Source organism: Notamacropus eugenii, chromosome 1, assembly GCF_028372415.1.
Source record: "Notamacropus eugenii isolate mMacEug1 chromosome 1, mMacEug1.pri_v2, whole genome shotgun sequence".
Classification (NCBI taxonomy): domain Eukaryota; kingdom Metazoa; phylum Chordata; class Mammalia; order Diprotodontia; family Macropodidae; genus Notamacropus; species Notamacropus eugenii.
In genome coordinates, this window is record NC_092872.1 from 557141575 (window position 1) to 557165571 (window position 23997).

A 23997-nucleotide genomic window follows, 5' to 3' on the forward strand; every position below is an offset into this window, starting at 1 on the left:
CTTTTCATGCTTCTCTTGATTCTTGTGTTTGATAGTCAGATTTTCTATTCAGTTCTGGTCTTTTCATCATGAATGCATGAAAATCCTCTAAATCGTTGAGCAAACATTTATTCCCTTGAAGTATTATACTCAGTTTTGCTGGGTAGGTGATTCTTGGTTTTAATCCCAGTTCCTCTGAATTCTGGAATATCCTATTCCAAGCGCTTCAATCCTTTAGTGTAGAAGCTGCCAGATCCTGTGTTATCCTCATTGTATTTCCACAATACTTGAATTGTTTCTTTCTAGCTGCTTACAATATTTTTTCCTTGACCTGGGAACTCTGGAATTTGGCTACAATATTCCTAGAAGTTTTCCTTTTAGTATCTCTTTCCAAAGGCAATTGGTGGATGCTTTCAGTTTCTGTCTTACCCTCTGGCTCTAGAATATCAGGGCAGTTTTCCTTGATAACTTTTTGAAAGATGTTGTCTAAGCTCTTTTTTTTTCTATCATGCCTTTCAGGTACTCCAATAATTTTTTAAAATTCTCTCTTCTGGATCTATTTTTCAGGCCAGTGGTTTTTTCTGTGAGATATTTCACATTGTCTTCTATTTTTTCATTCTTTTTGTTTTTTTATAATTTCTTGATTTCTCATAAAGTCATTAGCTTCCATTCACTCCATTCTAATTTTTGAAGGAATTATTTTCTTCAGTGACTTTTGAAATTCCTTTTCCATTAGGCATATTCTGCTTTTTAAGACATTCTCTTCTTCATTGGCATTTTGAGCTTCTTTTGCCTTTTGGGTTAGTCTATTTTTTTTAAGATGCTATTTTCTTCATTATTTTGGGCATTTCTTTTAGCAAACTATTCAATCAATTTTCATGATTTTCTTGCATCTCTCTCATTTCTCTTCCCAATTTTTCCTCTGCTTCTCTTACTTGATTTTCAAAATCCTTTTTGAGCTCCTCCATGACCTGCAACCAATTCATATTCGTCTTTCAGGCTTGTGATGTTAGGAGCTTTGGCTCTGTTGAAATCTTCTGGTAGTATGCCCTGATCTTCCTTGTCACCAAAGTCAGATTCTATACTCTGAGTTCTTTTATGATGTTTATTCATTCTCCCAGCCAAACCCTTGACTTTCTAACTTTTGGTCAAGTTAGAAGTCTGCATCCAGTGGGGGTGGAGGTGGGCATGGGTATATTGTCCCAGGTTTCATAGATTTTGTATCAGCTACTTCCCCCACCATCTGTGGTCCCTGAGCTACATAAATTGCCTGAGTCACTGATGCTGCTACTGCTCCTGCTGCTGCTGCCCTTGCCACCAGCACCACTCTGGGACTTGGACTGTACCCAGCCAGACTATGTGCTCCTCTTTCATCCAGTTCCCACAAAGTTTTCCCATTGACCTTCTTGAGGTTTGTGTGTTGAGAAGTATGGAAACTGCCACAACTGCCAATGATTCAGTCCCCTGAGGCCTGCTCTGGCCCTTCTGTGCCCGTGTAGCCCACTGGACTGTACTCCTCTCCTTGCCCATGGTGATTGACCTTTCCCGTCAACTTTCCAGGTTGTCTTGAGCTGGGGATTTGTTTCACTCTATCATTTTGTGGGTTCTATCACTCTAGAATTTGTTTAAAGTCATTTTACAGGTATTTGGAGGGTTTGGGGGGAGAGCTCAGGGAAGTCCCTGATTCTGCTCTGCCATCTTGGTTCCACACCCATCACCCCACAATGCTCTCTTAATTGTGAAATCTGATGTCTTCTACTGAATATTCATTGTTTTTGAAGGTTTTGTAGCATGTAATACTCTTCCTGGATATTCTTTATCCTATACATTTTGTGAAACTTTTTTTCTCCTTGTTCATGGTCTTCCTATATGACTGCTACTTCTCACTCTCCTTTGTTGGATTTATGCCATAATCCATAATTATTAGTGTCTTCTTTCCTGGACTCTATTTCACAATCTTACTTGATAATCTTAATAGATACCATGAGTTCAATTATTATCTCTGCAGATGATTCTCAGGTCTATAAATTTAGCCTTAACTATGGTCTTAGATTATCAACTGCTTTATGGATATTTCTAGTTCAATGTCCCATAAACATCCCAAACTAAACACACCCAAAAGAAAAGTCATTTTTCTCCCAGATTTCCCCTTTTCCAAAATTTCCATTTTCTGAAACCTCTACAATTACCTCAGCCATTTGTCCGCATCCCATCAGTATAATCCTCAAGTCTTCAATTGTTCACAGTTATCCAGTGTATCTAATCACTTGCCAAATGCTGTCATTTCTATCTTTACATTTCTCATACAAGCCCCCTTATCTACTGACTTTTCATCACACTAATTCAAGCTTTCATGATTTCTTCACTTACCTTTTACAACTGTCTTCAAATTGTTTTTCCAGCTTTGATTCCTTCCTGATCCCAATACACTCAGTTTCCAAAATGATCTTTCTAAAGTTGATTTCTGACCATGCTAACAATCTTCCTCCCTACCCCTCACCCAAGAAGTTTCAATTGCTTCCTATTACCTCTATGGATGCAGGGTAACTAGATGGCAGAGTGGATAGAATGTTGGGTTTGAAGTCAAGAAGATTCATCTTCAAGATTTCAAATCTAGCCTCAGACACTTACTAGCTATGTAACCCTGGTAAGTCACTTAATTCTGTTTGCTTCAGTATCCTCATTTGTAAAAATAATTTAGAGAAGGAAATGGTAAACCACTACAGCATCTTTGCCAAGAAAGCCCTAAATGTGGTCACAAAGAGTCAGAGATAATTAAACAACAACTTCTAGGATACTATGTTAATTCTGCCATTTGTCCTTTAAAATTCTTTATAATCTACCCTTTTCCTACATTTTCATTTTTCCTATATTTTGCTTCCTTCCGTATATTCTAACAATGAAAGTATACAATCTACTTGAAATTCAAACGTAATGACACTCCATATCCCATATCTGTACCTTTGTTTTAGCTGTCAACTCTAATTAGAATGTTCTTCTTTCTTACCTCTTTCTCTTAGAAGCTTTGCCTTCACTCAACCCTCAGTTCAAATGCCATGATTTGCAAGAGATTTTCCCTAGTCCAACTAATTTTTAGTGTCTTCTCTTCTGGGGTAAACTTTCATTTTCTCCATACATATTTTACCTGTTATATTTCCAATTAGAATATTATCTCTTTGAGGGAAGAAATTTTTTTATGTGTATGTATGCATGTGTGTGTGTGTGTGTGTGTGTATGTTTCACAAAACTCAGCAAAATGTTTATTTTATTAAGAGAGCTTAGCAATGTAACCACTTTTCAACTTTCTGACTGAAAGTTCACTCTTCCTACCAAAATTGGGATATTTGTGAGGAAATATGTCCCAGGTGTATAGAAAGAATATTTTGTTATTTCTGTTCAAGATGTACCATTTCAGGAAATGTTTTGTTTTGAGATGATTTTATCAATTGGCTGATTATTGAAAGTAAAGTTTTCTTTCTTGTTAGAAGGTAAAGTCATTAAGAGCAAAGACAGTTTCATTTCAGTGTCTGATATATAGTGGACATCTAATAAATGACTGTTGATGGAATTGCTAATTAATTTATGAAACTATGAAGTGGATCATGCACACTCAGTTCTTTGGACAGTTGACAAGAAAAACCACAATGGCAGTGGGATTTGAGACTTTACTCATACCTTAATAAGGTACAGCATGCATAGAGCAAATGTTACAAAAAATACAGAGAGAAGTCAGAAAAGGGATTTAGAAGCAGGCAGCATGAGAACAAGGGATGAGTTGGTCAAGAAAGGCAAACAGTGATAGGGAAGAGGATGGAGAGGGGAAGACAACAGATATTACTCAAGTAACCATGGATTAGGATTGGGAGCATCTGGCACTATGGACCTGATAGAGATGGAAGAGGACTGAAGGTGGGGAGGATTGGGAATAGGAGTTTGACGTCTCATTTTATAGAGCTTTGAAGAGAAAGACTAGTTCTTATTCTTGTTTCCTTGGAATTAATTAGTTCATTAATATAGTCAAATCTTTTCAATATTATCAATAAAATTTTAATATATCCACACTTTCTCAAAGTTGTCAGCACCATTTGGTGATCTGCTGGTCTTCTGGAACTTAACAAAGGTTTACTTACCATAGGACTATAAGGTCCTGATAATAAAGCCTACATGGTTTCAAATAATGTAAGAATCCAACACAAACTAACAGGTTATGATTTTTGGTTAATTCATGATACAATTTCTAAATGATGCTTCTTTTACCTTTGAGATAGTTCGTACAAGACTTCTAGCTTCTTTGCAATCATACTTTTTGAAATTAATAATTTATATTGACTACTTATAAACATTCTTCTGGGTAAAGGGAAGGTTGGCAGTCAAGGAGACCAGAATAAAACACAACTTTAACATATTCATTAATAATTTCATTGATTTCCCACAAATAAGGGGGGAAGACCAGATAGGCAACTACAATTGAGACAGTTGCACCTGCATCTCCCATCAAACACCCTAGATACTATTAACAAAGAAGACAAAATAGAATAGTTTTTACCCTCAAGGAGCTAACAATCTGTGTTAAATGGTGTGTCTTTCTGTTCACCTGGGAAGTAAATGTCAGGGCAGATTTGAATCAGGTATCCTGACTCAGCACTCTTTCTTCAATGAATTATATTTGTTTTCATGTATTTCCACATCTTCCCTACTTTTCCTGCCCTTATTATTCCTTAAACAGAAACTGAATCTATCCCTGCAAGCCCTGACTTGCACACACACACACACACACACACACACACACACACACACACACACATCAAAAACTAAAGGATTAGAGGGTAGGGAGCAAATTGTCTTCCGTGAATTCAATTCTTATTGTCTCTTGCTCACTGGTTCCAGTCTCTTATAGCATGTGTTGCTAACTTCTGGGCCCTATCTCTACCCCAGATCTCAGAGAATTGTTCCATCCTCCTTTCCTGAGGGGTTATCACTGGCATCTCTCAAAATTCTCCCACTTTGTGGGACCCTGGGTCTTGACTCATAAAGCAGCCCTGAAATGATTTTGTCCCTGAAGTAGTGTGACAATGAGGTTACCATGAAGTGATGTTCACCTGAACATGAATATAATTCTACATCTATGGCAAATCAGTGGAACTCAGCCACCAAAATTAAGCAGAATATGGTGTTATCTAATGCCAATCTTTATTCTCCTTGTTTTCTCACCTCCTTAGAAAGTTGGCCAGAGAGAAGTTATGTGTGCTTTCCACAAGGTGTTCACATAGCTAGACAATGGCAGAATTGAGTTTTGAACCTAGATTCTTTGGCAGTAAATCCAGTCCATTCAGGTCGACATTCAGGTTTATTTTCATTTGTCCTGTGCTCTTAGACTAATTATGTCATGTGAATTCATTTGAGAATCAGATCTTTTAGAGTATTAGTATGACATTTACATCTTTGTGTTGGAGACTACCAGTCTTCAGTATAATTGACCACTTTTCATTTTACCACTTTTCATTTACCACTTTTCCTCACTTTGTCTTCTGCACCAATGCATTGCTGAAATGACATTCACTATAAAAAATGCAGGAAGTTACTCTTCCTATACTTTCTTACTTCAATTACCTCTACAATTGAGTACATCAATGACATGAGATTCCTACTATATTAATCAGACAGAAATCATCTAAAGATTTATAGTTCTGCTCTCAGTTCTGGAGCAAATAGCTTTGTGAGTCTTTGACTGTGGTCATACCAATACTACTGCAAGTTATGGACTTCAGATTTTAAGATTTTAAGTCCAGTAATGTTTCACTTCAGTATTTTTAGGAGTTTGATGCCATATTCCACTAGGCAATTCAATTTCATTTAAGGATATCATGGTGTTATTCTCCCTTCAGAAAGAACACATCCTATGTCATAACTGACATTTATATAGTACCTCAGAGTTTGCAAAGTGATGTGTATATACACATATACATATATACATACACATATATGCAGAGAGATCTATGTACACATATAGAGATCTATGTATAGATTATAGATACGTAGATTATATATCTAATATACAGATATAAATATACCTATGGGTATACATACATTCAGATATATATGTATATGTGTGTAAGTATATAATGTATAGAAACACACATATATTTTATATATACATACATACATATATATATATATATATATAATATATATATATATATAATTTTACTTGATCTGCACAATGACCCTTCAAGGTGGAAAATATAAGGCAAAATTCTCTTCACATTTCAGATGGGCAAAGTGATATTCAGATAGTTTAAGCGGTTTTCTTGTGGTGATGATGCTACTAACTATGAAAGGCAGGATACTACATCAAATCTTCTTGATATGTTGTTAAGCAATCCATAAATTATTCAATTTTTAAGTCAATAGTCACTCAATACATGCTTACTGTGTTCTAGGTATGGCATTAGACTCTGAGGATACAAATATACAAGCAAAACAGTCTCTGTTCTCAAGCTCATTTTTTTAACATGTGCATATGTATATATATATATATACATATACATATACATATATATGTATGTGTATACATATATATATGTGCGTGTATACAGAGCAAAATATAAAGCAAGCAGAAACAAGGTGAGAAGAGGCCTTAGTAACTAGGGGACCTGAAAGTCTCAATCAGGTGGAACTTGAGCTAAGTGTGAAGAAAAGTAGGAATTCCAATGGCAGAGATAAAGAAGGAAAGTGGTACAGCCATAGGGGACAGACAATGCAAAGGCACAGAGATGGTATGTATGGTGGTTTGTGTGAGCAAGCACAAGAGGGCCAATTTGACTAGATTGTAGAGCAGAGGAAGCATCCAACCTCTCAATTTCACCCACTGTCTGGAAAGATATTAAGCATTTATTATATTCTTACTATGTGTCAGGCACTGTGCTAAGCAGTGAGGATACAAAAAAGGCAATAATATTTCCCCTGTTCTCACATTCAAAGCAGTGAGACAAGATGCAAATTAGCTGTATATATATATATACAAGATGGTTGATTGGTTGTTGTCCTTCATCTTTGAAGAAGATCAAAATTACATCACCATTGTAAAGTGAAATTTCAGTGTGTCCAACTGTGACTAATCAGACTAATATGACCTTGGAATACTCTCCCACAGGTTGGGCACATATAATCCACATGAATATTTGGGGTGGATATCTCAAATTTGCACATTCTGCATTTGTGCTCTCTCAATTCTGCTTTGCTCAAAGAGCACAGCATCTTTTCTTCTGTGGTCACACCATGCTGAGCAGCCTTGTGCCAGTGTCTCACATGTTGCACAGTGAAATTCAAAGTTTTTGAGAGAGACCTTGAGAGTGTCCTTGTATCATTCCTTCTGGCCATCATATGATCACCTGCCCCATTCAAGTTCTCCATAAAATAGTCTTTCTGGCAAGAGTACATGTTGCATTCGAACAACGTGGCCAGCCCACTGGAGTTGCACTCTCTGAAGAATAGTTGGAATACTTGGCAGTTCAGCTCCAGCAAGGCCTTCAGTGTCTAGTACCTTATTGCCAAGCCTAGAGGCCTGTATTGGGCTACCCGAGTCTTTCTTACCTGTCCAGGTCTTCGGCTGGCCACGCCGGATGCACGTATGAGAGAAAGGACGTTCCAGAGTCAAACAGGGGTTGAGCTTTATTACAGGGTTTCGGTTACAAGTGCAGGGGGTCTTCTTTCTTAGGACGAAGAGGGGGAGATTTCCTAAGAAGGCTAAGCTTAAGGGAATGGAAGTAGAAGTACAAGTGGGGAGAGAGGGGGAGGGGAGAGAGGAAAGAAAAGAAGCGGAGCCCTACTTTTCTCTTTGGCTCCACACGTGCTAAGAGAGCTTTTAGGCTTCCTCAATCCTACTTAATCTTCAGCCACACAGTTTGCATCTCAATACCATGCTGTTAGGTAACTAGGTGTGCTCCAATCCGGGACGACCTCGAGGGCAGGGAGACTCCACCCATCAGGTATCTCCGGGGGAGAGGCGGAAATACCCGAGCTAGCCGAGCTAGCTCGGTCTGACCTTCTCGAACCCCTGCTGTTCATGGAGGGCCTCGTAAGACTCTAAGATTTAGAAGTCCCACTTTTACCTGCCCGAGACTGTCCACACGGAATTGAGCTTCCAGTCCCAACACCTTATCCTTCCAGGTGATCCTCAGAATCTTCCTAAGACAGTTTAAGTGGAAGCAACTCAGTGTCCTGGCATGGCACTGGCAGACTGTCCATGTTTCACAAGCATATAACAATGAGGTCAGCACAACACCTCTGTAGACCTTCAGTTTGGTAGTTAGTCTAATATCTCTTCTGTCCTAAATCTTTCTTCTGAGCCTCCCAAACACTGAGCTAGCTCTGGCAATGCATGCATTAACCTCATTGTCAATGTGTACATCCCTGGAAAATATACTACCAAGGTGAGTGAACTTATCCACAGCATTCAAAACTTCTCCATTTGTTGTAATTGATGGTTCCACATATGAATGGTGTGGTGGTGGTTGATGGAGCACCTGTATTTTTTTGGTGTTAATTATTAGGCCAAAATTAGCCCAGGCAGCAGAAAATTGATCCATACTTTGTTGCATCTCAGCTTCAGAGGCTACATTGAGTGCACAATCACCTACAAACAGAAAACCATGCACCAACACTCCCTCCACTTTGGTCTTGGCTTGTAGCCTTTTCAAATTGAAGAACTTACCATCTGTACGGTAGTTGACCTTGATGCCATGTTCATCCTCATTGAAAACATTTGTCCACATGGTTGTAAACATCATGCTAAAAAGCATGGGAGGAAGCACACAGCCCTGTTTCATTCCATTGGTGACTAGAAAGGCATGAAAGGTTTGTCCATTATCCAGAACCCAGGCAAACATGCCATCATGAAATTGACATACAATGTTGATGAACTTCTCCAAGCAACCAAATTTTGACATAATTTTTCATAAGCCCTCACAACTAATAGTATCAAAGGCCTTGGTTAGATGTACAAATGTTGTGTACAGACTTCTGTTCTGCTCCTGGCATTTCTCCTGGAGTTGTTGGGCAGCAAATACCATTTTGACTGTTTCTCCACCCTTTCTGAAGCCACACTGGCTCTCAGGTATATGACCATCTTCCAGGTGAAGGATCAGCCTATTAAGGAGGACTCTAGTAAGAATTTGGCCAGCAATGACTAAGAGAGAGATCCCCCTGTTATTGTCGCAGGACAATCTATTCCCTTTACCCTTAGAGATGAACAATGGAGACATCTTTGAACTCCTAGGGGATAACCTTCTCTTGCCATATAAACTTGAAAATTTCAGTCAGACTTTGTGTGAGCAATGGTCCCCCTACCTTGTAAATCTCAGCTGGAGTAGAATCAGCAGCAGGTGCTTTGCCACATGAAAGGAGCCTAATGGCCTTCAAAAACCTCTTTTTCAGTTGGAAGTTCACCTAAGGAGAGACTGACTTCAACCTGGGGTAAACAGTCAGTGCCCTCAGCATTGATTGCATTCATCAAAAGTGCTGCCCCCAAGGCAAAATTACTACCAGAAAAATTAATGTCAACAAATTAGAGCTCTTCTCTGAGAGCAAAAAGTTTGCTGCTAACTTGGAGGGAAAGTTGAGCGAACACATAGTTGAAAACAGTGGAGCAGAAAAGGAGTGGGCAGCTCTCAGAGATTTGGTGTACAGCACTGCATTTGCTCATCTGATTCAGAATACTTGCAATCACCAAGACTGGTTTGATGAAAATGATGGGGAAATTCGGAAGCTGCTAAACTAGATATGAGAACTCCACAGGATTTACCAGCAAGATAGTTCATCCACCTCTAAGAAGATAGTATTTAATTCCATCAAAAGCAAAGTACAAGCAAAGCTTAGAGAGAGATACAGGATTCCTGGCTCAGTAAGAAGGCAGATGAAATTCAGTTTTGTGCTGATAGTAACAATTCAAACTGCTTTTATGATTCCCTGAAAGCCATTTATGGACCAAAAACCTATGGTGCATCACAACTCCTCAGTGCTGATAGTCACATTGATTAGTGATAAGGACATGATCCTAGAGAGATGGGCTGAACACTTCCATAGTGTTCTCAACAGACGATCACATACAAGATACATACATTGTGAATGCGAAGCAATCTCAGAAGTAAAATATTTTGGTGGAAGGAGACAAGAAAAGGTCTCCTACAGGATGGAGGTGCCAATAAATGTAAGCTGAATTAATTTGAATTACATTAAACAAATCACTGAATTTGGAGCCCATAGGACCAGAGTTCAAATCCTGACTCTGCCACTTACTTCTCTACAAGTCATTAAACCTCTCAAGCCCTCAATTTCTTTATCCCTAGAATAAGGAAGTCAAATTAGTTGGTTTTTTTTTAAGATTCCTTACAATTCTAAATTTTTGATCCTATAAATTTATATTCTGATATATTTTCTCTGACTTTGTATGTTTTCTAGGTAGGTTGAGGAGTGGCTAGAGCATTGGGCCTGAAGTCAGGAAGATGCAAGTCCAAATCTGGCCTCAAAAATTTAGTATCTGTGTGACCCAACACAAATCATTTCATTTTTCTTTGCCTAAGTTTTCCTCAACAGTAAAATGAGGTGAATAATAATATCTACATCTCAGGGTTATTGTGAGGATCAAATGAGACAATGTTTGTCAAGTACTCAATATAGTACTTAGCACATCTTGTTGTTGTTCAGTCATTTTTCAGTGTTGTCTGACTCTTCATGACCCCATTTGGGGTTTTCTTGGTAAAGATACTGCCCATAAATTTAATAATTCCAAGTTATTTAGATCATATAATTAGCTAGAAGAGGCCTTAGAGCTTATCTTGTCCAATTCTATTATTTTATGTGTACGGAAACTGAGGTCCAGAGAAGGGGAAGAATTTGCCACCTTCAGGAACAAGAAATAGTCTAACTTTTTTAAGATTAATTAAGTAATGAATTTATTTTTATTATTCAGTATTTACTTTTATAAAATTTTGAGTTCTAAAATTTTCCCCTCCCTCCCCTCTCCCCTTCTCCCTCTCTCCTGGCCAAGATGGCATGCAATATGATATAGGCTATGTATGTATAATCATATTAAACATTTCCCTATTAGTCATGTTCTAAAAGAAGAATCAGAACAAAAGGAACAAAAAAGTGAGAAAGAAAAAACAAAAAAGATAGACAAGATAGTATGCTTTGGTATGCATTCTGACGCCACAGTTCTTTCTCAAAATGTGCATAGCATTTCCACCATGAGTCTTTTGGAATTGTCTTAGATGTCTGCATTGCTGAGAAGAGCTAAATCTATCAAAGCTGGTCATTACACAGTGTTGCTGTTACTATGTACAATGTTCTCCTGGTTTTGTTCTCTTCACTCAGCATCAGTTCATGTAAGTCTTTTCAGCTTTTTCTGAAACCTGCCTGCTTATCATTTCTTATGGAACAATATTATTCCATTACATTCATACACTACAACTTTTTCAGCCATTCCCCAATTGATGGACATCCCCTCAATTTCCAATTCTTTGAATAGGCTAACTCTTAAAGTAACCCATTCTCATTTTAGAATGTTCTACTCCCACCTTGTAGGTGACAGAACCAGCATCTAAATCTAATTCTTGTAATACTTTGTCTGACTCTTTCTTTTAAATTATATTAATAATTTAGTTATTAATTTAGTTGACACAGTAGATAGAGTGCCAGACCTGGAGTGAGGAAGACTCATCTTCCTAAATTCAAGTCTGGCCTCAGGCCCGAGGTTCCTCATCCGTAAAATGAGCTGGAGAAGGAAATAGCAAACCACTCCAGAATCTTTGCCAACTAAAACCCAAATGGGGTCAAAAAAAAGTCAGACATGACTGAACAATAAAAAATATATTAATTTTGCCCTAAATCCCTCTATGTTTTCTTAGTAATAATTTCTTTCAAACTGCTTGTTAAAACCATATGAGAAGGGCAATTTGCTATTTTCAGGTAGGAGAAGAGGAAAGTACTTATTTCCTTTCAGATACTCATGTGGTGACTTAGAGAAATCAGAAAAGATTATTATAGCTAGAAACCTGAAGGGGGTACATTGAGGTAGGCTTGAAATTGGAGGAAGAAAAGGTTTGAATTAATAAGTGAATGGAAAAAATCCTTTCTTAAATATTTTTTCTTAGTGTTCTTAGTTTTCTAAGTGTTCCTAGCTCTGTGATGTCAGGAGAGAGAGAGAGAGAGAGAGAGAGAGAGAGAGAGAGAGAGAGAGAGAGAGAGAGAGAGAGAGAGAGAGAGAGAGAGAGAGAGGGAGAGGGAGAGGGAGAAGGAGAGAGAGGGGGAGAGAGGGGGAGAGAGAGAGTGAGAGAAAGAGAGAGAAACTGTCCTACCATCTAGGACTTTAGAGTCTAATAAGGGAGAAAACATATAGAGTTTTGATGTGGAAATTTACAAGACTGATGATGAAACCATAAGGGAGCGTAGAGCAGTACCCCCCACCTCTTCCTAGAAGAAATTATGGTACTGACTTGATTATGACTCCAGAACATGAGACTGTGAATGGGACAGGTCACAAATTATATGTGTATGTCAGCCAAGTGGCTGTCTACCTAATAACTTTGGAGTAAAACAAAGTATTTCTGAAGTCTACTGTATCGGAAAGTACCCCAACATACACAGGGGAGCCTGCTGTCACAGGTTCTTAGATTTGCATTCACAAAAAGAAAGTAACTTTTAAGGGTTTAACAATCACTTTTTCTCAAGCACATGTATCATTACTTTTACCAAGTATATATATATATATATATATATATATATATATATATATATATATATATATATATAAAATTTGCCTATTTCAGGGGACGCAACACCCTGAACTTCAAAGACAATATAAAGAAATCAAAGATCAACTGAGATGGCTTACTCAGCCTAAATTCAGCAGACAGGTCCAACTGTCTAACCATAGTTACTAGAGAGGGAAGCACTGACATCTGGGTTTTCAAAGCCAAGGGGACTCCTTTAGCGGCTTCCCAGAGTTCTCATTTGGCCAATCAAACACTTCATAAGCTCCAAAATAAAATTTCAACTTAGAGTATTTATACCTTTTTTTTAGAGGCAGAAAGCATGGCAATCCTTAAGAGCCAGTGCCTCATTAACAAAAGGCTTGGTCCTTCCCATAAATCTTCCCTAATCAAATTCCCCTTAATGGGCAGACCCGTTAATGAGTGGGGAAGATCTTTAGTCACATTAAAATAATTAACAATATAAATACATATACTATTTCTAGATAAAGAAACTTTTTTTCTGTACTTTATTCCTTGCAAAGACTCATTATTAATAAAGAAAAGATTCAATCAGAGGTATTTGATTATACTAAAAGAAAACCAGCAAAAGGTCCTATTTTGCTTGCCATCACACCTACCTAAATATCTCCAAACATATGAGGAACTCACCAGTCAAGGAGGGATCATGGGTAGGGGGTGGTTGCAGCAGGTATTCTGAAATTGAAAGACCTAAGTAATTCAGGGCATCATCTCTAGTCCAGATGACATTACCAACTAGTCAGAATATGGCCAGAGGAAAAAAAAAAAGGCCCCTGAGGTTTGAAAGGTACACATGTTGCCTGTGTTGCCTCAGTATTGTTTACTATTATTCCACATTCACTAGACTTTTTTTTTTCAATGAGATTGAGATCTGACTGAAAGTAAAGTCAGTATTTTATATTTTTAAAATGTTTCCCACAGAATCCAACACTAAGCAAGGGAGCTGGTCTATATCAATCTTTAATCTATAATATATCTAGATATCTGTATCTAAATATCTATACAGAGAGAGAGAGAAAGAGAGAGAGTAAATAGCTTAACAAGCATGGTAAAAGTTTATATAAAAACAAAATGGTGTTGAAATATATATGTTATATATACACACATCTACATATACATATATGTTTATTTATGTATGTAAATATATTGTACACACACTTTTGCAAAGATTACTATGGAAATATTAAATTCAGAAAATGCGTTAATTGTTGAATTCATCTTGGATACTTGTCTTTGCATAGAACTGAAATGGTGACATTTTGTTTTTAATTCATTTCACTAATAAACTCATGGACATTTTATTGAACTACTTACTACTTACTCATTTTGGAATCATGTGTCTGGTGAATTAGTTCCCAAATAAATTCTACTTTCATAATGTTTTTTTTTCCCCCAATTTCTTCTCTTTTCTCCATTTACTCAAATACCACCTGAGTGCACACCCTCATCCCTTTCTTGGGCTATACCAATAGCCTCTAAATTGAATTCCTTGATTTGGGTGTTTTAGTCTGATGATCTGTCTGCCAAATTGTTAATAAAATAATCTTTGAATTACAAACCTCAGAAACCATCTGTACAAAACTCTCACTTTAGAGATGGGGAAACTTAGCCCCAGTGACTTTTGTAATATCATATGGTTGGCCCTTATGAGAGATGAGATTTGAACCTAGAACTGATTCTGGAACTCCTGCTCTTTCCGCTGTACTACACAAAGATCTGGCCATGTCACTACACTGCTCAACAATCTTCAGTAGTTTGGCTGTCTTTTGCTTCCAGGATAAAACAAAATTCATCAGTTTGATAGTAAAAAGTCCTTTGTGATTTTTTTCTAGTCTATTGTCATAAATACCCTTATTTTGAAATGGAACAACCCTTCTAAGGCACATGCAAAAACACACAATTAATAAATGAATAAGAGAAATAATTGTTTCTCTCTCCTCTTAATAACTGATTATTGTGTTGAGATCAAGGATTTCCCCCTTTTTTACTTCCTCATCCAGAAATCAACCAGTGTTGGAAATCTCTCTGAAAGATGTTTCCAGAAAAAAATCTAAATCAAAAACAGTAAAAGGAATTCTAAGTTTAGGAAAATGGATGGATTCCTGATCGTTGTGTTTACTCAGGTCTGGGAAAATGTTGATTCTTTCTTTTTTCAGACAGCTGATATGGAAACTGATGTCTCTTTGACTAAGATTTGGGTGATCCAAGCCACCATATTCCAAATCCTCATTGTAATATAAGCCAGCCTCTCATTGCAATATTCATTTTCTCATTAATTTTTTTTAAAGAAACAGAATTGACTGCCACCCTGAGAAACACGTGCTATTCTGAGAGCATATAAACAGTGAAATCACCATCATGCCGCGTCTTTAGTCTAAGAGAGATGGCCAAATGATCATCTTTTTATTGATAATCATGCTATCATTATTAATAAAGTGATTAAATTACCCAGAAATTATTTCTCTTAAGTTTTTCAAATGCCATAAATAAAAAACTGAATTTAATGAATGAAAAAAGAAAGGAAGGGAGACAGAGAGAAAGGAGGAAGGAAGGGAAGGAAGGAAGGAAGGAAGGAAGGAAGGAAGGAAGGAAGGAAGGAAGGAAGGAAGGAAGGAAGGAAGGAAAGGAAGAAGGAAGGAAGGAAGGAAGGAAGGAAGGAAGGAAGGAAGGAAGGAAGGAAGGAAGGAAGGAAGGAAGGAAGGAAGGAAGGAAAGGAAGAAGGAAAGAAAGAAAAAGAAAGAAAGAAGGAAGAAGGAAAGAAGGAAAGAAAGTAGGAGGAAAGAGTTATACTCTAGACAAACTGTCATCTTTACTGTTATTCAAAATTGGCATTTCATTCTCTACCTCTCCTGTATTCCTGGAATGGACTTCTTTACTTTTCTTAGAATCCCTTTATCCTCTTTGAAGGGATGTATCCTGCGTCACCTTCTACATCATACCTTTCTTAATTCCCCTAATTATAAGTGTTTATTCCTTCCTCAGATTATCTTTTGGTTTCTCATGTTTGTGTTTTATGCCTCTCAGAAGAATATAAGATCCTTGTGGTCAGGGACTGTTTTATTTTTGTTTTTTATAAACCCAATACCTAAAACAGGGCCTCATGGATAGAAAAAAGCAAAACAAATGTTTGTTGAATTAAACTAAAACTGAAAATGAGCAATGGTTTTACAATAATTTTATGAATTAAATAAACCAGCTGGGAGATTCATCAGGATATAAAGAGAAATGTGCACTTTGTTGTTCCTTCTTTCAAAAGGAGGCAGTTTTCACAAGCTATTTAGTCTAAAATAACAGTTTTTAAAGGTGCAGATGGTGGGATTCCTCAAAAATATGATGAGGACCTTTTCAAAGTTCATGGATGCTCAATTGCTGCAAATCTGAGATTGGAAATGATTTGACATAGCACATTTCAGCAAATGTACTCTAAAACTGCCTGACTTGCCAAGAGAATGGTTGACAAATAATCACAATGTTTAGAACTTGAAAGGATCTGGCCCAGGTGCTACAAGAAGGATATTATGGAGTCCCATTCTTCCTACCACATATCTAGGTCTCTTTGTTATCCCATGCTGCCTCTGAGTGAGAGGAGAAATGTTATCTTGAGCACGAATTAACTTAGATCTCATTCATGGAAATCTACCATGGTACCATTGAAGGTACCATATGCATTTTAAGTAAATATTCTATATGAAAGTTAGAACTGAGAAAAAGTTAGTTATTTAGCTGATTATTCACATTATCAAAAGTATTTTTCAGAGGTTTTACCACAGGTTTTGTTTGATGTAGGTTTCATTAAAAAGCAAACAAATTAACAAAGAAAAACCTTACCTTCTACATATCCTCCAAAATAAGATTCTATTTGGGAAAAAACTCAATAATTTCATAAATATATGAAAAATAAAACTACAGTAAGTGAAGCAGGCAAGTTTGATCCTAGAGAAGAGATGTGAAATGGAGTTTTTCCTTCCTCCTTTCATCTGAGGTACAGAAAATTATGCCCGTGGAATGTTTCATATGCTATCAGACATGGTCAGCATTAGCTTTTTTTCTTTTGTTTATCTTAGAAGTAAAATTTTGTGAATAGTGTAGAGAAGTATATTTGAAATTAATGTTTAATAGACTTCTACCACAAAATAACCAAAAAAGAGGAAAAAACAGTTTCATATGCACAAAACCACTTATAAAACTCTCTATGTGGTAGTAAAGACCTGGAACCTGAGGATGTACCCATCATTTAGAAAATGATTGAACAAATTATCAATGTATAAAGATGCAATGGAATATTATGTGCTGTAAGAAATGATAAGAGACACTTTCAGGAAAATGATAATGATAATAACAATTTTAAAAGCTAGCATTTATAAAGAGCTCTAAGGTTAGCAAAGCACGTTAAAAATATTTCATCCTAAGAACAACAAGGGGAGGTAGGTTATAATATTATCCCCATTTTACAGATGAGGAAACTGAAGCAAACAGATGAAGTGAGTTTCCCAGTGCTGTGGCTGATGATGACTGAGGCAGTCCCTACAGCGAGGTTAGGGGAAGTCTCTGGGGAGATTGCCAGGGGCTGTCTCAGAGAGGCATTGAGATGGAGACTAGGAGAACCAGAGCCCACCTTCTCTTGGAGCTCCTCCAGCATACTCAGCTGAAGCTAAAGCATTAGCCAAGTGGTTCAGATCAGAGTGTGATTGGTGCCAGTCAATCCAAGAGCCCTGGCACCAAGGACACTCAGCCTTTCTTTTTAAAACTGAGCCAACTCCAGCCCTGGACCCCCAAGAGTTCCAGCTCAAGATTCACCTCCCCAGGTAGCTTTCCATAGTGGTCCACATTGGTCTCTCCCTGCCTAAAATCTATTTGGTCTGCTCCCTCCACTGATTGATTGCCTTTCAAATCAATCCACACACATTTATTCTTTGCTTTTCTAGTGCTAAGCACTGGGGACAATGGGTTTAGTGCTGGGGTAGAAGGGGTTGGTGTTGTTTGGGGCAGCGCTTGGAGCAATGTGATACCAGGGTGGTGCCCATAGTAATGCCAGTGTGCCTGCCTTTGAACCTTCAGTGAGGCACTGAGATGAATACTGGGATAGCCCTGAACCTGCCCTCTGTGTAGTACTGCATAGCTTTCACTTTTTCTTCTATGGACTATCCCTTTCTGATCCCTTTCACATTCAATCAGATGGGGGAGAGATGAAATGAAAGACATGCAACTCTGTTATTGACTCTTGCTCCGTGTAACCAATTCTGGGAACAAAGGAATTTAGGGTGGATGGTCATGCCTTTGGTTTGAACACTGTTAGAAAAGCCAAGGACAGAGTTTGTATCTTTGTGACTTTTGCAAGAAGACAAACTGTTTTTTAACTAAAGGCTACAAACCCTGCCCTGGCCAGGTGCCATTGACATGTATTCTCCAGGATTTTGAGAAGACAAAATAGAAAGTATGATTTGGAAGAGAAGGGAAAAAAACCTCTGAAGTTATTAAATGGGGACCAGAAACACAAAATTCTAACGAGCCTCACATTGAATTCCAGGCTTGTCAGATAGTATTGGGGATTTCTATTTAGGGTCTGGCTTGTTCGGCCCAAATAATTCAGTGACTGAGTCTGGATCAGATCATCCAGTAGCAGAGAAAGGAGATCTCAGGGCCAGAAGAAGTCCCAGAATCTTAGAAAGATGTTAAGATTTATCTGATCCAGCCCTTCACAGAAGATAAGACTTTAAAAGAAAACTCAAATTTTAGTATGCTCTAAAGTTTAAAAGCACTTTCTTTCTCAATAGTGAGTGTGTGAGTGAGTAGATAAGTGAATTCTGGATGTGGAAGTGGTTTTTTATAAATCATTAAAGTGGAAGACCACGAGGTTAAAGCCAGAAGTCCCACCAGACTAGAGAAGTTGAATTAGGGCAAAAGAGAAGGATCAAAAAACCAGTGGCCATGATGAAGGACAAAGAGTAGATGATATGAGAATGGGGGAGGAAGAAGGATAAGAAGTTGGCAACAGAAAATAGAATTTAAATATTAGCATCTGGGATTCTGAGGTGTTGAGATTAAAGGTACATTGTAGTCTAAGTTTGATGTTGGGCAGAATAGTTGGGCACTGAATTTTTAGACATGGAAGAATTGTCTTGGTCAAGGGTTTGAGAGTGTTCACTATAAAATGGCAATACTAATTAAAATATTATTATTACTGTTGCTACTATTTTTAAGTAGAATTTATTTGGTCCTTTAATATTCTCAAAGCATTTTGCAAATGTTATTCCATTTTATTTTTACATCAACCCTGGAAAATATGGGCTATGATTATCTCCCATTCAGATGAAGAAATAGCAGTCAACATAGCTAGGAAGTGTCAGAAGTGATATTGACCTGAGATCTTTCTCAGTCCAGTCCCAGCTCTCTATTAAGCCACCAAAGAAATCTGAATGTAGACTTAAGATATCTGGGTTTGGGTCTTGGACTGTTATTTACAATTAATGTTAAATTTGAAAAGTCTCTTCTCTGGGCTTAATTTCATCATTAGTGAGGACTTGGAAGAGATAACTTATAAAACTGTAAAGCTATGATCTTCTGAATATATTCCTGTTGTGAGAAGTATATAACCTCCATCACTGATCCTATCAAAGGTCTTAAACCTTTAAGGAACCTAATCCAAAACTGCTGAACTTTTTTTAATAAAAAAAAATCAAGGCTGAACGAAGGGAATTGAGTTGCTCAGGAATAGCTCATGTCAGAGTTTCTGTGCAAAGCCAGGTCTCTTCCCTCCTAGCCTTATATTTTATATAATGTTGCCTCTTTTTTCTAGTAGCAAGAAGGTTAGTACTTTATAGCCTGTGCTTGAATATTTTTTGGAATGTGGAACTCAGTGGTATAAGGTTCAGGCAGTTCTATCATTAGTGATAACATACTTATTTTCATAATACTTCCTGTACTGAGTTGAAATCTGGTCATTTGTCATTTCTACACATCAGGCTTAGTTAGTCATTTCTGGAGTCAAACTGAGCAAATTTACTCCTACTTGACATGTCATCTATTCAAATATTTTGCAGACAACTAACACGGTTCAACATATTCTCCCCTTCTCCAGGTTCAGTTATTTAAAATGTTCATAACAATAGCAGCAACAATAATAAAATGTCACGTGTATATGCCACCTTAAGGTTTCTATATTACTTTTAAAATATTTCCTTTCAATAATAACTAAGACCTAACATTTATATAGCACTTACTACATGCGAAGCACTATTCTAAGTACTTTAAAGTTATTTCATCTGATCCCCACAGCAAGTCAGTGAGGTAGGTGTTATTATTATCCCCATTTTGTAGATGAGGGAACTTAAAGAAAGCAGAGGTTAAGTGACTTGCCCACAGTCACATGGCTAGGAAGTATCAGAGGCCAGTATGACCTCGGGTCTTCTAAATCCAGACCCAGAGATCTATTCTCTGTACCCTCTAGCTACCCATACTGCTGTAAATAGAATGATAAAACGCAATATTAAAGTTTCAAACCCAGGCTTTCTGATTCCCACATCAGTATCCTTTCTCCTACCCCCTCTTACCTCTTTCAAGTGAAGTTTAGAAGTATGCCTAGATTAAGAAGGGACCAAAAGTCTGTCAAGATCAGTCTCCTTATTTTACAGATAAGGAAACCAAGACTAAGAAAGGAAAAGATCCTTGCCTACCATAACACGGATGTAGAATTTGAACCCAGGTCCTATTTGTCCAGAGTAAGTGATCTTCTGGACTACCTCTCACCTTGGGACTTTATTTTTGGGACACTCTAGTAATAAATGGGATTGGTCAAAGCCACAGCTATAGCCAAGGCAGAACTAGAATTTTTGTTCATGAACAACCAGGAAGGCGTAGTCTGGTGAATCCCTGTTTTTGTTAATTATCCCAAACCCTCCTCTTCTTAAGATATGGTTCATTTTTTCATGCTTGGTGTCTAATCTGGCAATAATTCACATACTTGAGGAATATGCCAGCATGGTATTAATTATTCAACCTTTGCCAGGCTTCTGCTAGCTTTAATGAGGGAGGAAAGGTTTCTGGACAAGTTATAGTTTGAATGCCAAGAACTTTGTTTATAAATTACACAGTAAAGGTAGAATTCTGTTGCAGCTTCTTGTTCTCTCCCCTTACCTCTTTCTACTCTCCTACCCCTTAAAAACAGCAAAAAAAAAAACAACTGGATTATACCTGGACCAATGGCTTGGAAACTGGTGAATGTCTTATTCCTCATTTTCAAGAGTCTGGTGATTAACATTTAATTTTTTTTTCTTACTTATGAAACCCCACTAAAAGTATGAACAATATCCAAAATTTTAATCAGAGTAGCTAAATCTAAAAATATATGCCTTCTTAAATGTTCATTTGACTGAAATCTACCCAATACCATGCCTTAGCTCAGCACAGAGGCAGACAACAACTGCTCAGTAATTACCCCTTCTGAACTGGGAAGACTAGGAAGATTTAACTGTAAAATATCCATGAAAAATTAATGCTTGTTTATTGAAAAATACACACACACACACTCACAAAGAATTTGAGGCCATATTTTGTTTGCCAGTTCACTTCTGTTATTTTTCCTGTACATATGAAATGAGAGTTTATTAATTTTTTGGTTTGTGCAGAATGACCTGGATGGTGGGGAGTCTTGCAGGAACATAAAAGCCTAACACCACAGTTTTATGTTTTTTTATTGTTAAAAAATTAGAATGGATTTCTCACAATGATCAGCAGGCTCTTCTGCAAGTTTTAGGTCCCAACAGAGTTGACTCATTCAAAGAATTTTAGTTTTATTAAGACACTGTTCATTTACTTAACAAAAATAGTAGATGACATCTTGGGCTATTTGATTTGGGAAGTGTATATGAACGTGCTTTTCTTTTATTCTTTTTAATTTTTTTAAATTAATATTTAATTCTAAATTCTTTCCCATCCCTCTCCCAGTCCTTAGGGAGGAAAACAATGATATTGATTACACATGTGAAGACATGCAAAACACATGTGCATAAGAGCACTTCAGGGATAGGGGAGGACAGAAAAATAAAGAAAATTAAAAAAAGTGTGCTTCAGTCTGCACTTAGCAATCATCACTTCTCACTTTGGAGGTGGATAACATTTTTCATCATGGTTCTTTTGGAATCATCTTGGACCCTTGTCTTCATCCATTACTATATTTCAGGAAATAAGATTAGAATGTGATGATTTTGGTGTGTGTGTTCGTCCTTCATTGCTGAAGAAGACCATGCCATCAGAGAAGTAATGACATGACTTGCACTTGACTTTGTTTTGAGTGAGGGCTGTGCAGGTCATCAGCCTCATTTCTCCTCCAGAGCTATCTGAATCCAGTGACCAGATATTCATCAGGATGACTGGAGATGACCCAGGATGAGGCAATTGGGGCTAAGAGACTTGCCCAAGGTCACACAGCTAGTGAGTGTCAAGTGTCTGAGGTGAGATTTGAACTCTGACTCCAGAGTCAGTGCTGTATACACTGAGCCACCTAGCTACCACTACATATGTAATTGTTGTTAAGATGTTAATTTAGATAGTGGTTCAAGAGCTCACATAGTAACCATTGCTAGTTTTGCGTAGTCTACAGAGTTATATGGGGCAGCTAGGTGGTGCAGTGGATAGAGCACCAGTGCAGGAGTCAGGAGGACCTGAGTTCATGTGTCATGTGTCATGGTAGCAGACTGTGAGACACCGTGAATGTGAGGCAGTGTGATTTTCCTTACTCAGTAAATAGAAGGGTATTGAAACTCTTTTGACTGCAGTATATATAGTCCCATAACTCTGAAATTTGAAATACTAAAAATGGCTCCTAGGAGCTCATCTGATTACTGAATGGATCCCATGCAGGTATATAATAGAAAGAACTTGGAAAGTAGCTTCATAATAGTTTTAATACAACTTCATTCAGAAAGCACAACTTTTTCCCCACTGAAAAGGGTATTCTCCACCTGATCAATCATAAATCCAACTCTTTTTGGTTAGAAGTAGGAAGATCAAAATATAATAATCTAAGTACTATGAAGATATATGATCACTATGAAGAATTAAATTCATAAAGACATATTGTACGAATTGAAAATTTTGGTTCAATAAGAGTCCAATTTTTAGAACATGATTTAACTTGTTTCTGGTAAATTATACAGAGTATATGCAGATATTCCCTGTCTAATACAAAATATAGAGGTTTGGCGAGCTCATTTCCAGCTATATATGATGAGAGACTCTTACTATGTAATTACACAAAGGCTCTTTTTCCTCAGAATCTGGAGAGATAGGTGACTCATGATGTACTTATATGGAACTGAGTGCAAATACAAACAAAACCCCATCAGTCTCTAAGTTTCCTTTTTCTTCCTGCCAGTGAGGCATAAATACTACAAGTTGCTGGAGTGGGCAGAAGGGTGGGGGAGATGATTACTCTAGTTCCAACCTGATCAAGATGTGTCTATGAGTGTATATCACCTCTGTTTCTTTTGTATTTATTCTTTCCTGATCTTAGGTGAATGAGTATTCTAGAGAGGAATGCTCAGATGAACATCAGAGCCATTAAAGTTCTTACTAGCATTTGGAGTGAAAAACTGATTCAACTAGAAAGTGACTTACAACAATATTCTCTTGCAGATAGGAACTGAAGTAAAGTCCTGGGAAGATGGTGTCAGCTTCAGGGATTATGCTTCTTCATGACAGAGAGGACTATGGACTCTAGAAGTATACTGATTCATAGACCCCCAAAAAAACTATACTTCAGAGGAATGGCATGAGGCCTCCATGAAGAAAGAAAAGGACTCTCACAGCCAGGAGTCTTGAGGTATACCTAAGCCATCCCTATATGCCCTCGACATGTAGGCCTAATGCTTTTTGTACATTAACTTAGAGGTTGGGTCCAAGTTTTGCAGGGATTTAAAAGCTAAACAATGGGTACCTGGAGGCAATAGCGAGCCATTTATTCAAGCCTGTAATTTAGGAAATTCATTTTAGAAGCTATATGAAGGGTAAATGAAGGGGGGGAGAGACTTCAGGCAGGGAGAACTATTAGAAGACTATTAACATTCTATAGGTGAAATGGCTTAAGAATATTGGTTCAGGTGATGTGGACCTGAACTTGTGTGGTGGCCAAGTAAGTAGAGAGACTAGGACAGATGCAGAGATTGAGGAGGTAGTGTATTATGCCTAATGAACTCTAAGTTATCATTTAAGTGATAGCTGGTGTTTACCA